The sequence below is a fragment of the Triturus cristatus genome, chromosome 7 (assembly GCF_964204655.1).
Source record: "Triturus cristatus chromosome 7, aTriCri1.1, whole genome shotgun sequence".
Classification (NCBI taxonomy): domain Eukaryota; kingdom Metazoa; phylum Chordata; class Amphibia; order Caudata; family Salamandridae; genus Triturus; species Triturus cristatus.
The window spans coordinates 1,616,304,916-1,616,318,912 of NC_140590.1; the positions used below are offsets into that span (position 1 = coordinate 1,616,304,916).

General features: G+C 44.3%; 1 protein-coding gene across 4 annotated transcripts in view; it reads right to left on the reverse strand.

The window, feature by feature from the left end:
• Positions 1-13,997, reverse strand: part of LOC146812521 (bactericidal permeability-increasing protein-like) — a 114,377-nt gene that overhangs the window by 62,939 nt on the left and 37,441 nt on the right. The window contains exon 1 of one of the 4 annotated variants that reach the window (XM_085619534.1): positions 10,847-11,009. The exons of 2 other annotated variants lie outside the window; for them this stretch is intronic. The gene's annotated coding sequence lies outside the window, so the exon portion shown is untranslated. Of the gene's footprint in view, positions 1-10,846; positions 11,010-13,997 lie in introns of those variants that run through there. One more of the 4 variants, XM_085619536.1, reaches the window with a different exon arrangement.

Genomic DNA, 13,997 nt, shown 5'->3' on the forward strand with positions numbered 1-13,997 from the left:
GGCTGCTCTCGTCATTTGTCCAAAGCAAACAGCATGCACGTGTCCGTAGGGACTGTGGACAGTCCGACGCCATTTTGTGGTCATAGCAACGAAAATGCCGCTTCGCGTATACTCGCCATTGTCACAAAGCAAAACATGCACGCGTATCTTGTTTTGCTTGTGCCAATAGCTTTCACACGCGCGCGCATGGCGGCGTGCTTTTAATTAGCCTGGCCTTCGCGCGATCGCTTTCACGGCTGCTTGTTCTTTATTCTTGCGCATTAAAAGTGAATAAACAATCTGGTGTGTATTAGGGAACATACCCGAATCTGCGGAGAGATGCCACCTTGCTCTTCCCAGGAGATCATAACTGGCCCAGCAGGTTCCCCAGCATTGCCACCCTTTTCATGACATTGTTTTGTGTGTGGGTTTTTTGTTCTTCCTGGCACTACTGCGCGGTTACACTTTACAACCCTACCACTGCAAGGAGTGCGGACCCTCATGCATAGCGTCGCGTGTGATAGGACTGGTACTAAAGACAAACCATATACCCTCAGACTGTGCCTGCATTGTCGCAGGAGGGAAAGACCGAGAATGAGGTCTGTGAAAAAACTGCACAGCAATCACAAGTTTGAGACACAGAATTTGTCCTTCAGCAATGTATTTTTGAAATGCCCGTACCGTTAAATTCATTACTTCGTTCAAATGCATTGTAATGGGGAGTCTATAACCGGTCTGAAGCAGTGTCAATCTTTTAAACTTGCTAATGTCGGGAAGCACTAGAGTGGGTGCGTCGTGCAAAAGTGAAACTGTGAACACCACGTTTGTTTAATTGGCTGTGTTCATCCCTGGTCAGTACTCTGGTTGACATTAACGTAACCAGTGCAAGCAGAACGTATTCAGTGAAAACAAACACCACATAAAAACCTCGGCGAAGCTCACTTGGGCGCTATGGATTTTTACAGATCTGTAACATTGATTCATCAGGCAGCTATCATTTGAGTGACGTAAAGGCAGCCCGTGATTCCTTTAAGAGTTCAACAAAGAGGTTTGGCAACACAGATAAATGAATACACGGTTTGTATTGCAAGTTGGTAAAAGAAAGCGAACTGTTTCAGTAGCGTAACGAAAGTTGAAGGGGCCCCCCTGCTCCGGATTTAATCTGGAGCTCTCCGGTGTGAGTACAGTGCTGAGGGGGCCCCCCTGCAGCTCGGGGCCCCCCCCCCCGCACTGCCTGTGTTACGCCCCTGAACTGTTTACGTTCCGTAAGGACAGCGCACACAGTTTACTTTCATATTAAATGCTGCCACCTGGCGGCCTGTAATTGCTCTTAGGTCTGGCGTCACCGACTGAGCTTGGGGCTTTGGCTGTAGCCACATGTTGGTATCCTTGACTAAAGCCAAGGCCACAGGAACTATGCGGTAGGGGACGGTCAAATAATGCGGCAGGTTTGAGTAAAGCAAGAAAGAAATTATGCAGCTCAATGCTTCACATTTTGTAATAATATTTTGTCGTGTTTACCCTGAGTAATCAATAAGCATTAGTTGCACCTCATTTGTACTGATTTAATATTCAATTATAGCAATAAGCAATAGAAAGGTGACCAGTCAATTTTTGCAAAGAGCCTTCAACTGAGCAGCAACACGCATCACTGCGCATTTAGTAACTTTTGAACCGTTTGAGCTAGACTTTTTTTGTGTGTTAAAATCTGCAGATTATGCAGCAAAATATGGATAATGCATAATTCCAGTGCGCAGGAGTATAGCATGTAATTGTACAGACATTGTGTGCTTCCACTGACAAAGGCTGCTTGAATTGTACTTGTTGAAATGCACTGTATTTTTGCAGACAGTAATTTTTATATGTATTTATATTTTAAGACAGTGTGCTTGGAGGTTGCATTGTGTACAAACTTGTGCTCAATACAGTAGGCCAGAGAGGCTGTAGGCCTCATTGGCCATAATTTTCACAGTGAATCAATGTAGAAGGGCTGATCGGTAATGAAAATGCAGTAGGCAACACTTGTTTACTGTGAAAACCGTTTGTTGAACCAACAGCGCTATATAGATGGCTGCTTATCACACTTTCTTAATGGCTGTAGACAGCTCCTTTGTTACATGGAATCTCACAAATTACCATGGCAAGTAAGTATTTTGGTGTTGTTTACCCACGCTGACAATACCTGGGGATAAAAAGTTTGCACAGTAATATTCCTTGGCAGGCCTTTTAGGAAGGTTGGATTTTGTTTTGCTGACTCCAATGTTCCATATATTTTTAATGTTATGACTGTATTCCTCATTGTTGCCTTCTGGAAAAGTTTATGCCCAATGCAGAAGGCCTGAGTTGGTTTAGGTGACAAGCCCACAATAAAGGCTATAGAGCTGAGTTGGTTCACTAAAAAAAGTAGTTGGATTTTTTCATTCTCATCTGTTTAAATATGAAAATGTACAACAAAGGCTAACATAACTATTGTGAAAAGCGCATATTAAAGCAATACACTTTTATGGGTAGATTGGTATTAGAACATGTTAAAGGCTTTAAACAGGCCTTTCGCCACATGGATTCTGACAGATTACAGTATGTTTGTCACACCATCTGAGAAACGTTTGGGGTTGATGATTTGTTGTGTGATGATCTTTGGTAGGCCCTTTTGAGAGAGGTTGCGTGATGCTTCGCTACCACCAGTTATTTTGTATTTATTTGTAGGTGCACTGAAAACAGCTTTGCCAGATGCCAAAGGTCTGATGTATTTACTTTGAAAAGTTATGACACAGAAAGTAAGCCTGACTTATTTATTGTGAAAATCATTTGTTAAAGCCAATATGCCTTGAAAGGTGGATTCATATGATTCTGTGCTAAAGACAATGAACAGGTATTTTATTTCATGTAAGGTCCCAGATGACCACGTCTGTCAAAGATTGCTGGTGCTGTGTACCTCCTTTGACAAACCCTGAGGGTGGAAGATTGGCACTGTTCGAATCCATTTTAGGCACTTGTTAGAGGGTTGTTTTATTGTTTTGCCAGCTCTAATTTTGTATATATTCATAATTTTATAACTGTATGTCTGAAGGTTGCCTCATGGAAAGCTTAGGTTCTATATAGTTGGCAGGAGTTGGTTATGGTGACAAGGCACTTTTAAAGATTATAGGCCTGATTGGTTTATTGTAAATGTTATGTCAGATGTCAACGACCTGATTGATTATGAAAAGGTATAAGCAAGGCAGTAGAAACAAGCATTGGCATAGCCAATAGGTCTCGCCTTTGGGACCTTATAAGTATTTAGTTATGCAGCACAATATCCTTGGTGCAACAACATCAACTGTTGCATGGCTAAACACGTATAAGGTCCCAAAGGCGAGACCTATTGGCTATGCCAATGCTTATTTGTTTTGGTCAATGCTCTTTACCAACAGCATAACAAACAATCCTCTTCCTCATTTTCATGCCCAAACCATAGCGCCTGGAGGTAGGCAAGGGGGCGGGGGTACACTGAACCCACTCCCAAAATAAACATTCTGGAGTTCAGAAATTCAATGAGCAATAAAGAGGTCTGTAAAGTTTGCATTTATTTTGTCACATTTGCTCTGCAGTCAATGAAGAGGTCATGTGTCAGGCTTTGTCTTCCAACAAATTGCTGTTTATTCTTGCTAACAGGAGCTTGGTGTTTATTTTTGTTTCTCTGACTTCAAAGTGAGAGGTGTTATGCCACACTCTTGCTGGGTACTGGGAGTGTGAAAGAGATGTGCATTTTATGTTTTTTCAGCGCAAAACAAACTTGAAAAGCCTGTAAATGAACTGTACACATATTTCAGAATATATCAGAATTAGAGGAAAACACAAATGAAGCACATTGGTTTGTAATTCTGAAGTGCGGTGGAAACACAGATTTTAATTCGATCAAAACTAATCAATAAGGTTGTTGTTTTGTTTGTCTGTACTTTACAGGCTCATGTTGATGCTTGCTATTTTGGAATCTTGTAACAGATCTCTACTTGCCTCTCTGTGATTGGCCACGGCCGCTATGTACCACAAAAATCCAGTAAAATGTGTTCTTAAAAAAAAGAAAAATATGTACAATAGTTGATGCCAATTTCCACACATTACCATTTGTGCGCTGTACAGTTTTATCAAAAAAACTGTATGTCTGTACAAACGTAATTGTCATTTCAATGGAAAATTTGTTGTCTGTAACGGCAGTTTGCTACCACGCCAAGTTTTAGTAACATATTTGCAAAAATGTGCTCCAAAATATACCACTAGCTGAATAGGACACTTTATTCCACACACATTTACAACGTGTTCCATTAGACCGCTTTTTTTACTACGCAAAAACTTTAACAACGCAGGCCTTTACAATGCAATCCATTACAACACATTGTCCATTACAACGCAATTTACTACCCTAACTCCACCCGGGCGTTGTAATGGGGAATGCGTTGTAATGGTTTGCGTTGTAAAGCCCTGCGTTGTAAAAGTTTTTGCAGAGTAAAGAAATGTGGCGCAATTACCTGCATTGTAACATATGCGGAATAAAGGATGTTTCCCCCAGCAGCTACATACTACAGGTTTACCACTCTCCCGCTGAATACATCAGCAACACTTGTTAACACACAAGTGATGAGAAAGACTAGTCTTCATCAATGAAACACAGATGCTGTATTATTTGTAATTCACATTTCAACATCTCTTTTAATAGGATCAGCTGAAAACAGTGCAGGGATACATTCAGAGGCCTTTTAACAAGGATCAAAAACTACTCAATAATATAATTAAGAGCAATAATGAACGTATGTGCACGGACATTGCAAACACAAAAACGCAATATCCTCCTTTAATCAGCAACACTCATTGTGCAACTTTTAAGAAAGCAGGGGGTCTTTGTCAAAGACTTTTTATAGCACTTGATACCTTAGCGGTGCCTGTTTCGAAGCATTCCTAGCTTCCTAATGTTCACAGATGAGAGACCAAAGGAATACGGAGATTGTGAGGCCCAAGATTCAATTTAATTCAAATTCAATAACCAAGTTACTTCCTTTGCACGCTTGACCCCATAAAGGTAGTGATAGCAGGCAGAAAAGGCTTACCCTAGGTTGTGGTAGAGCATAACCTGACATTCCACGCACAAGCCAGCAAGACAGTAGCAATTTGTTTTGGCCTGATCAGAATGGCAAGGAAAGTGCTTCCTCTGCTCCCTCCCCAAGCCAAGAAAATCATGGTCCAGTCTATTGTGCTCTCTAGACTGGATAATGGCAGTGCGCTCTATCTGGGAGCCCCTACCTCAGTAATCAATAAACTATAGATCATCCAGAACTATGCAGACAGACTGTTGACGGGAACATCCAAATCTTTTTCCGCAAAACCCGCCCTTCGTCTCCTACACTGGCTGCACGCGAAAGAGCGAATTAGCTTTAAATCGCTTTGCATTGTCCATAAATCCCTACAGGGGATAGGCCCTCCCTTGATCTCAGCCATAGTTCACCCATACAAAGCAAGGAGAAATCTTCGCTCGGATGACCTCCACCTTATCGAGACCCCCAGAATCAAACGAGCCAGAAGTGGCGGCAGACTCTTCTCTTTGAATGCAGGCAGACGTTGGAACGCCCTCCCGCTCCATCTCCAAAAAGAGTCTAGTCATGGCGTCTGCAGGAAACAACTCAAAACCTTTCTATTCCCTTAAATTAATTCATTCTGTCTCGCCCACCCGTTCACTAGTCACGCCTAGCGCTGGGAGGCCTCCGGGTAGCCATGCGCTTTAAAAATGTCCTTTTCATTTCATTTAATGTAGAGGGAAGTATGAAATGAAACCCTCAAAATGATGTCATAACTCACAGTCCACATCATGTACATCCTTCACTCCAACTACACCCACCTTACATCCACCTGCACCCTGACCCCCACCCTGCTTGCATCAAGGAAGCCCTCGACCACACGACAGACCAAACGTTTTGATCCCTGGGAAAATGTTTGCAGTGCCCATGGTGTACAGCATCACTAAAAACCTGTGGCAAAGCCAATAGGCCCCAATGGCAAAGACTAATGGCTCTGCCAATGCTTTTGTTTTCACTATCTCCATCTTTTCTGTTTGGAAATGTTGGACTGCATACCCTAATCATCCCCATTATTTCCTTGCTTTCAAAAATGAGTGACTGTGAAAGTCTTGATAATTCCAGGGATGAGGAAATAACGCAGAATACAAGTTTTTGGGGAATAACATGAAAGAAGCAGTGCTTCTACACTGACTCCCACATTATTTCCCCAGGTGTTTCCCATGGACGTCAATTCACCAAAATGTTAGGGGTAGCGGAAGTGACATCACATACCCTTTGACCTCTGAATACACAACAGGACATGCCATCACATAACCTCACTTCCGGCAGCATGAAAGGGAGTGATGTATTATGACCTTTGCCTTTCATGAAATCACAGGAAGTGACATCACCAAAACAGAAAAGTACAATGAGTGCAAAATTAAACAACATGTTCAGGAATAACAAAATAAAAAAATACGTTGTTAGAGGATGTACAAGTCTAATGTACTTATTAAATATATACTAACAGGGCTGCACCCATGTCAGGGATTTAACCAGCACACACCCAGGGTCAGCCATCATTTGCCAAAGACCCATACCATGCTGTCCAGTCAGAGCCCCCCACTGTCCAATTACTGCCACACGTGAATGTAATGCTCATCTTTATACTTTCAAACACCAGTGGTGATAAATTGTCACCCAACGTCAAATGTATGATGTTTTAACATCACACACAGGTAGAAAAATGAAGATGTCACACAAGCAAGGGGAAAATTGCCAGTTATTGCAGCGCTGGAGGAACGACAAACACACACTGGTGTAAAGCCAGCCTGCCAAGTGCCATACATCTTGGGTTGGCCTAATGTGCCCACATCATCACAAGGACTGAAGAGTTTCATGCAGTTCCAGCTGTGTAAACAAAGCTGAGTGTCTTACATGTATTTCCCTCTCCCCGTCTAGCAGTGGTGCCACGCTTCATTACAAACACAGGCGTGATACATCATGGCCGCTCATACTCATGCCTTACATCACGTCCTATTTATGACACGATTCAGTGCAATTAGTCTGATGCTTAACTCAAATTGGACAGCAACTGTGTGGTTTTAGCGCCTCCTTCTGGCAATCAATAAGTGATAGTTGTTTCAAAATGGCCATCCCCACAAGTGTGGTTCTTATTAGCAAACATCACAGTCATTAGAGGAAATAACCATGGAAGGGTTGAGCATCTGCCTTATTACCAAGGAGATTTTCCACTTTCTAAGAAGCATGGCCAGTGGAGTCAATTGGCAAATGGCACTGCCAGACTACCATATGTAAAGGCCCTGCAAAGCAACAAAAGATGGTATGTGGGCAGGCGGGACCTCCAATTGACTAGCAAATGATAGCCACAACCCACCTCGAACTTCACCATCTTCTAGGCAATACTCACTCAGGATTCATAAACAACCACAGCACCGAAACAGCACTCATCATGACCACCGATGACATTCAAATCATCCTGGAATGAGGAGAAATTGCAGCCCTCGTCCTCCTTGACCTCTTCGCGACCTCCAACACTACACCCTCTTCAGAAGACTCCATGAGATTGGCATAAAAGGATCCACTCTCAAATGGATCTGTTTCTTCCTCACAGGAAGAACCCAAAGGGTCAGGTTGCCACCCTTCACCTCAGAGACCAAGAAACTGATATGCGAAGTCCCACATGGATCATCCCTCAGGCCCATCCTTTTCAACAAATACATGACACCACTCGCCAACATCATCCGATCACAAAACAGCACCATCATCTCCTTTCCTTTGACATCGAACTCATCCTCTCCCTGACGGACAAGACAATAACCTCGAGAACAGGGCCGGCTCTAGGGTGGTGCGACTGGTGCAACCGCACAGGGCGCTGACTTCAGGTTGGGGCACTTGTTTGCAAGTATATTATGGTTTTAAAAGCACCTGCTGCTGCGTTCCCAGCTTCCAGTAATTTTCGGCCAACAATAAAAATGTCAAAATAACTCCAGTGATTAATGTTCTTCCTAGAGAGAGATCTGAGGGTTGTCTCGTGGAAGTTTTAACTCATGGTAAGGTAGCGCAGAGGGTTAATATGCCTGCTGCAAAGAGTGTCTATCATGCAGATCACAAAGTTCATATAATGTAAAGAGGTCAGTGGGTTACTGCTTTTGTCAGAGAGAGCCTATTGTTACTTGCATTTTATAAGTTTAAAACCTAATATGGAACAGTGAGCTGTTAACTGTCATCAAAGAGCTGCATGTAAACTGCAAGATATAGATTAGAGTGCTATGATTTTTTCCCCAGTCTTTCATTATCCTAATGGTGCAAAAATGGTTCATTTGGATAGAACTCAGTTCTGATTATTAAAGAAGACCCCCAACCAAGGTGCTATGTTTTTAAATCTGAGTTTGTGCTTCTCCAGACCAAGCAATCCCAAACTATAGTGTCTAGCAGTACGGAAGCCATCTGACTCCTACACCTTGTAGTCCTCTGTCTTATGTAACATTTCCTATACACTAATGTACACACGTATGATGGATTGTCTCTGTGTGATGTAAAGTACTCTGACACACTGGTATGAGTGGCGGTGGCGCTATAAAACGAATTAAATGCATCTGAAAGAGAGTGGTTATGGAGACTTGAGGGGCACTGTTAAATGGGGGTAGTGAGGGAATCCGTGGCAGAGGTAGTCATTGGTGGGCGCCAACAAACATTGTCACACTCGGCGCCGCCAGCTTTAAAGCCGGCCCTGCTCCAAAACCAACTTGAGCACTCAGATGACAATGGTAGCAGACTAGATGCGAACCAATTGCCTGAAGCACAACTCCGACAAGACAGAAGGGTCTTCGGCAAGAAGACCTCTTCATAGGAATCCATCTGGTGGCTGTAAGACCTAGGACCAACGCCCACACCCACAGACCATGCAAGAAATCTAGGGATCATCCTAGACAACGAGCTCAACATGACAGCCCAAGTCAATGCAGTGTACACCTCATACTTCCACATCCTAAGCATGCTGCAAATGATCTTCAAATGGTTATCTCAGAACACCAGACGGACCATCACGCAAGCACTTATGACCAGCAGGCTGGACTACGGCAACACTCTCTACACCTGAATCTCCAAACAACTCCTACACAGACTCCAGAGCAATCAGAACACCACCGCAAGACTCGTACTCAACCTCCTACAACGCAACCACATCACACCGCACCTCAGAAAGCTTTATTGGCTCCCCATTCACAAGCGCAGCCAATTAAAACTTCTCATGCAACATGCAAAGCCCTACACAACACGGGACCAGAATACATGAACATCTGCGTACACTTTTACCAATCCACCAGACAACTGTGCTCTGCTTCACTCTCACTCACACACATTCCCGCATCCACAAAACCAAAACCGGCGGTCGCTCGTTCTCCTACATCCCATCAACCTCCCTCAACACATGAGGTATCCTTGAGGGTGCACAAGATCCCAGATGAACATCGAGTAGTGGTTTGTGAAAACACAGGCCTACCGTGGGGCGGACAGAGGTTGGGGACAAAACCAGGTACACTCCCATGACAGCCATTTTGATTGCTAAGTTTGGACTGACCCCTGACAAGTACCAGCAAAGGTTCAGGGAAAGTCAGAAGCTCCCCAACCAGTCCTGGGTAGATTTTTTGGATTACGTCAAGTTTAAGCCATTATTCAGCACAAAGTGGACATGAATGTAACTGCTCATAATCTGTCAATAATGCCATTACCTTAATGCTGTATTGATTATTTATGTTTCTTGACTGGTAACTACCTTAATGCTGTATTGGCCTGAGGTTAGCAAACCAACATGAATGCAAACGCTTTAAAAAAATAATAATTAAAATGTAGTCTGTTTTACGTAAAGGAAAAAGGGCTACGTTTAACAAAAATAATTTCATTTTTGAAACGTTTGAGAGTACGGAGTGGTCCCTTGCACCACTGTCATTGCCCCCCCCCCCCCAACTTTTCTTTAACATGCAAGGGGATCCGTTCCCTTTTGCAGGTGTTTTACTAGGGCTTCAGTAACTTTTCGATGTTTTGCTACCAGATTTGGGCCCCAAAATATGTTCACATCGCCTTGCGAATTTCAATTTCGAAGGGATGCCGTAAACACGTCCCTTCCACAAAAACGATTTATGTATTTCTAAACCAATTCAGTAACCACTTTGCAGTCGCAAACCATATGAATTTGTAACTCGCAGGCTTTGCAACCGCAAAATGTTTTGTACATCTCACATCTTATTCTGTTTAGTCTTGCTCCCACAGAAACTCCCCCAAACATTATTTGTAAGTGGTGCCATCATGCACATTATTACATTTACTTGTAAGTATATGCTAATGCAACACTGCCCACACTCCGCTGGGAATCACACACATGCCAATAGACCCGATTACTTGCCTCTACTTCCATAGTAGGCAATGGGGGAAATACACTCTGCGGATAATTTTTTTTAGAATGTCCCTCTTTCCTCTTCCAAAGTGCTGGCATGTATGGAATCATCTCCGTTACTGCTTGGCCTTACAGATTAGTAACAATATGTCATATATGCTGAACGCGACACACTTTCAGCAAGTTCAGGGTTTCTAAGCCTACAACTCGTGTAGAAAGAAAAAACTACAAGTCCCAGAAAGCAACATGCTGTTTCAAATTACATACAAGGGTGGGGAGGGGCAGGGGCTCATTTGTGAACTTTAGCACATTAACACTGCTTAGTTTTACTTGCAGTAAAAGGGCACCACACAGAAGTCACATACATATTAGCAATATCAAAATGTAGGTGCTTTTGTAAATGAAAAGACATGTAAGCACCAACCGTGACTGTTTGCAAGGCTACTGCCAGCAGCGTACGGAGGTCCAAACGAACCGCTGTTGTCCAGCGGAACAGGATGACTGGCACCGAGTACCGATGGAGTCTTGATAATGTATTTCAAAGCGTTCAATCCGGAGCTTGCAAGTGAAGTATGCTGCTCCTGACTGGTGGAGCTTTGGGCCTCCGAGGCCTTGAAGGGTGTGTTGCTAGGCAACACTTGAGCAAGACCTTTAGCTGATGGGACAAATTGAAAAAGTAGCGAGTTTCAACTTTCCCCCAGCAAGAGAAGTGTGCATGAACTGCTTTTCGAAATCCTTTTTTCTTTGTATTTCATCTCTTTATTACATTTTTAACAATAGTATGCAAACAAAGATCAATAATCACTTATGTGCACGAAAATATAAAATTCCAAAAATACAGTTTGAAATAAAAGCATGAATAACACAAAAAAAGAAAGTAACACTGCGTTGTCTTCCTACGGAAATGTACTGCTTCCTTTGTTCCTGGTGCTGCTTCTAGAGGCGTAACACTAGCGGGGGGGGGGGAGGGGGTGGCTGGCCTTAAAGCTCTCGACAGAGTGGGGGGGGGGGGGGTCCTCCATGAACTGTGCCGGGAGGCCCCCTCTAGTTGCCTGAGTCTAGGGGTCGCAGGCGCAATGTCAGGGGGCGCATCTGCGACTCCTAAATGACGTCTTATGGTGTTTCCTGCTGAGATGGTGGTGGCTGTTTGCAGCAGCTGAAATCTGTGTTAAACTTTACAACCTGTAATCTGGATGGGTAATTGGGAGAAGATGTGGTCCATCGGCTAAACTGCCGACGTTGGTGCTGGAAACCAGGGTTCGAGCCTCGAGGTCGCGTCCACATCCTGTGATTCTGGGCAAATCACTTTAATCTCGCCGTGCCTGAATGTGTAATGTAAATACGATGCTCATGTAAAACGCTCCGATACTTTCGGGTAGAGTTCGCGCTATATAACTATGCAACAAAAAAAAATGGGTCTGGTAACTTCCGTTTATTCGGTTTAGCACACCATTTCTCCTTTCTAAAATATTAGCTGTGGGTAGGCGTACGTTTTGCAGGAAATTGTGTTTTACACTGCACATGTTACAACTGTTCTGGCTCATTCTGGTGTGTTGCGGCTTCTCCCCCACTCCGTTCAGGAAACCCCTTCAAACATCACTGACTCGATCATGGCCATCCCACAAACACACCTACCCATGGGTGCAGAAATGCGTCTTTACGGCTAATTTGCGTTCTTAATAGGACAAGTTAAAACAGTTGTTTGTCTCTCTCTGTTGAGACTGACAGCAATTGGGCCAAATAATGCAGATCTGAAGGTGGGTCAGAGGTGTGAGAAGACTGGAAATGAAGCCAGGCAGTTGGAAAGACAAGCTCTCCAAGATCAAATCCATGGGGCCACTCGGCCTCTACACAGAGAAAGGCACCCTGGGCTTTAAGTGGGGCGGGTCCCGTCAAGTCTGAGCACCAGCAGTAATTAAAAAGCATTTGCAAAGCCAGTGGGACTCACCTATGCAAGAGCTATTGGCTTTGGGCAATGTGTTTCAGCCATCATGTGCACCAGTGTGGATGCTGCTCACATTGGCTAAAAGTTAGTCGCATGGGGTGAGGGAGATTGGAGTGAGGAGACTGGGGTAGAATGGAGTGGGGTAGATTGGCTTAGAGTGGAGTGGGATAGAGTGAAATAGAATGGAGTGGGGTGGATTGGGGCAGATTAGAGTGGGATATATTAATCAGGGGTGAAGTGGTGTAGTTTGGGGCGGAGTGGGGTAGATTGGAGCAGAGTAGAGAGGAGTAGGGTAGATCGGGGTAGAGTGGAGTGGAATATATTGGGGAAGAGTGGAGTGGATTGGGGTAGATTGGAGTGGATTGGGGTAGATTGAGAGTGGGGTGGATTGGGGTAGATTGGAGTGGGATAGATTAATCTGGGGTGAAGTGGTGTAATTTGGGGCAGAGTGGGGTAGATTGGACCAGAGTAGATCGGAGTAGGGTAGATCGGGGAAGAGTGGAGTGGAATATCTTGGGGAAGAGTGGAGTGGATTGGGGTAGATTGGAGTGGAGTGGGGTAGACCAATGTGGAGTTGGGCATGCTAGGGTTGATTGGAGTCGGGTAGATTTGGTGGATTATAGTAGGATAGAATGGAATGAAGTGGGAGTAGAATTGGGTAACTTGGAGGTGGTAGAGTGTGGTGGGGAAGACTGGGGCAGTGGGGTAGGTCGGAGTGAGGTGGGGTAGATTAGAGTGGGTCGATTGGAATGGGGTGGAGTGAGGTAGATTGGGTCGAGTGGGGTAGATTGGGTCCAGTGGAGTAGATTGGAGTGGAGTAGACTGGAGTGGGGTAGATTAAATTTGGGTAGATTAGGGTGAAATGAATTAGAGTGCAGTGAGGTAGACTGGAGTGTAGTGGGGTAGAGTGGATTAGGGTAAATTGGGATAGATTGGACTGGAGTGTGTTGGATGGGAGTGGAGAGGAGTAGAGTGTGGAAGATTAGGGAGGAGTGGGGTAGAGTGGAGTAGGGTAGATTGGAGTGGGTTAGATTGAGTGGATTGAGGAGTGGGGTAGATTTAAGTGAGATAGACAGGAGTGGGGTAGTTTGGAGAGGGGTAGATTGGATTGTGTAGATTTGAGTGGATTAGACTGGAGTGGAGTTCGATACATTGATGTGGGGTATATTAGGGTGTGGTAGATTGGAGTGGGGCAGATTTGGTTAGGGTGGTGTAGATTGGAGTGCAGTAGATTGGAGTGGAGAGGATTGGATGGGGTAGATTGGAGTAGGGTAGTTTGGGTTGGAGTGGATAGGGTAGATTGGAGTGGGTGGATCGGGTTAAATTGGACTGGAGTGGGGTAGATTGGGTGGTAGATTGGAGTGAAGTGGAGTGGGGTTGATTGTGTAGAGTGGACTGGAGAGTGGTAGATTGGAGTGGGGTGGGGAATATTGAGTGGACTGGAGCCAGTAGATTGGATTGGGGTAGACTGGAGTGGAGTGGATTGTGATAGATAGGAGTAGAGCGGAGTGGGATGATTGGGTGGGTTGAAGTGGGGTAGAGTGGAGTGGGGTAGGTTGGAGTGGAGTGAAGTTGGGTAGATTGGAGTGGAGTCGAGAATGAAGTGAAATGAGATATATTAGGGAAGAGT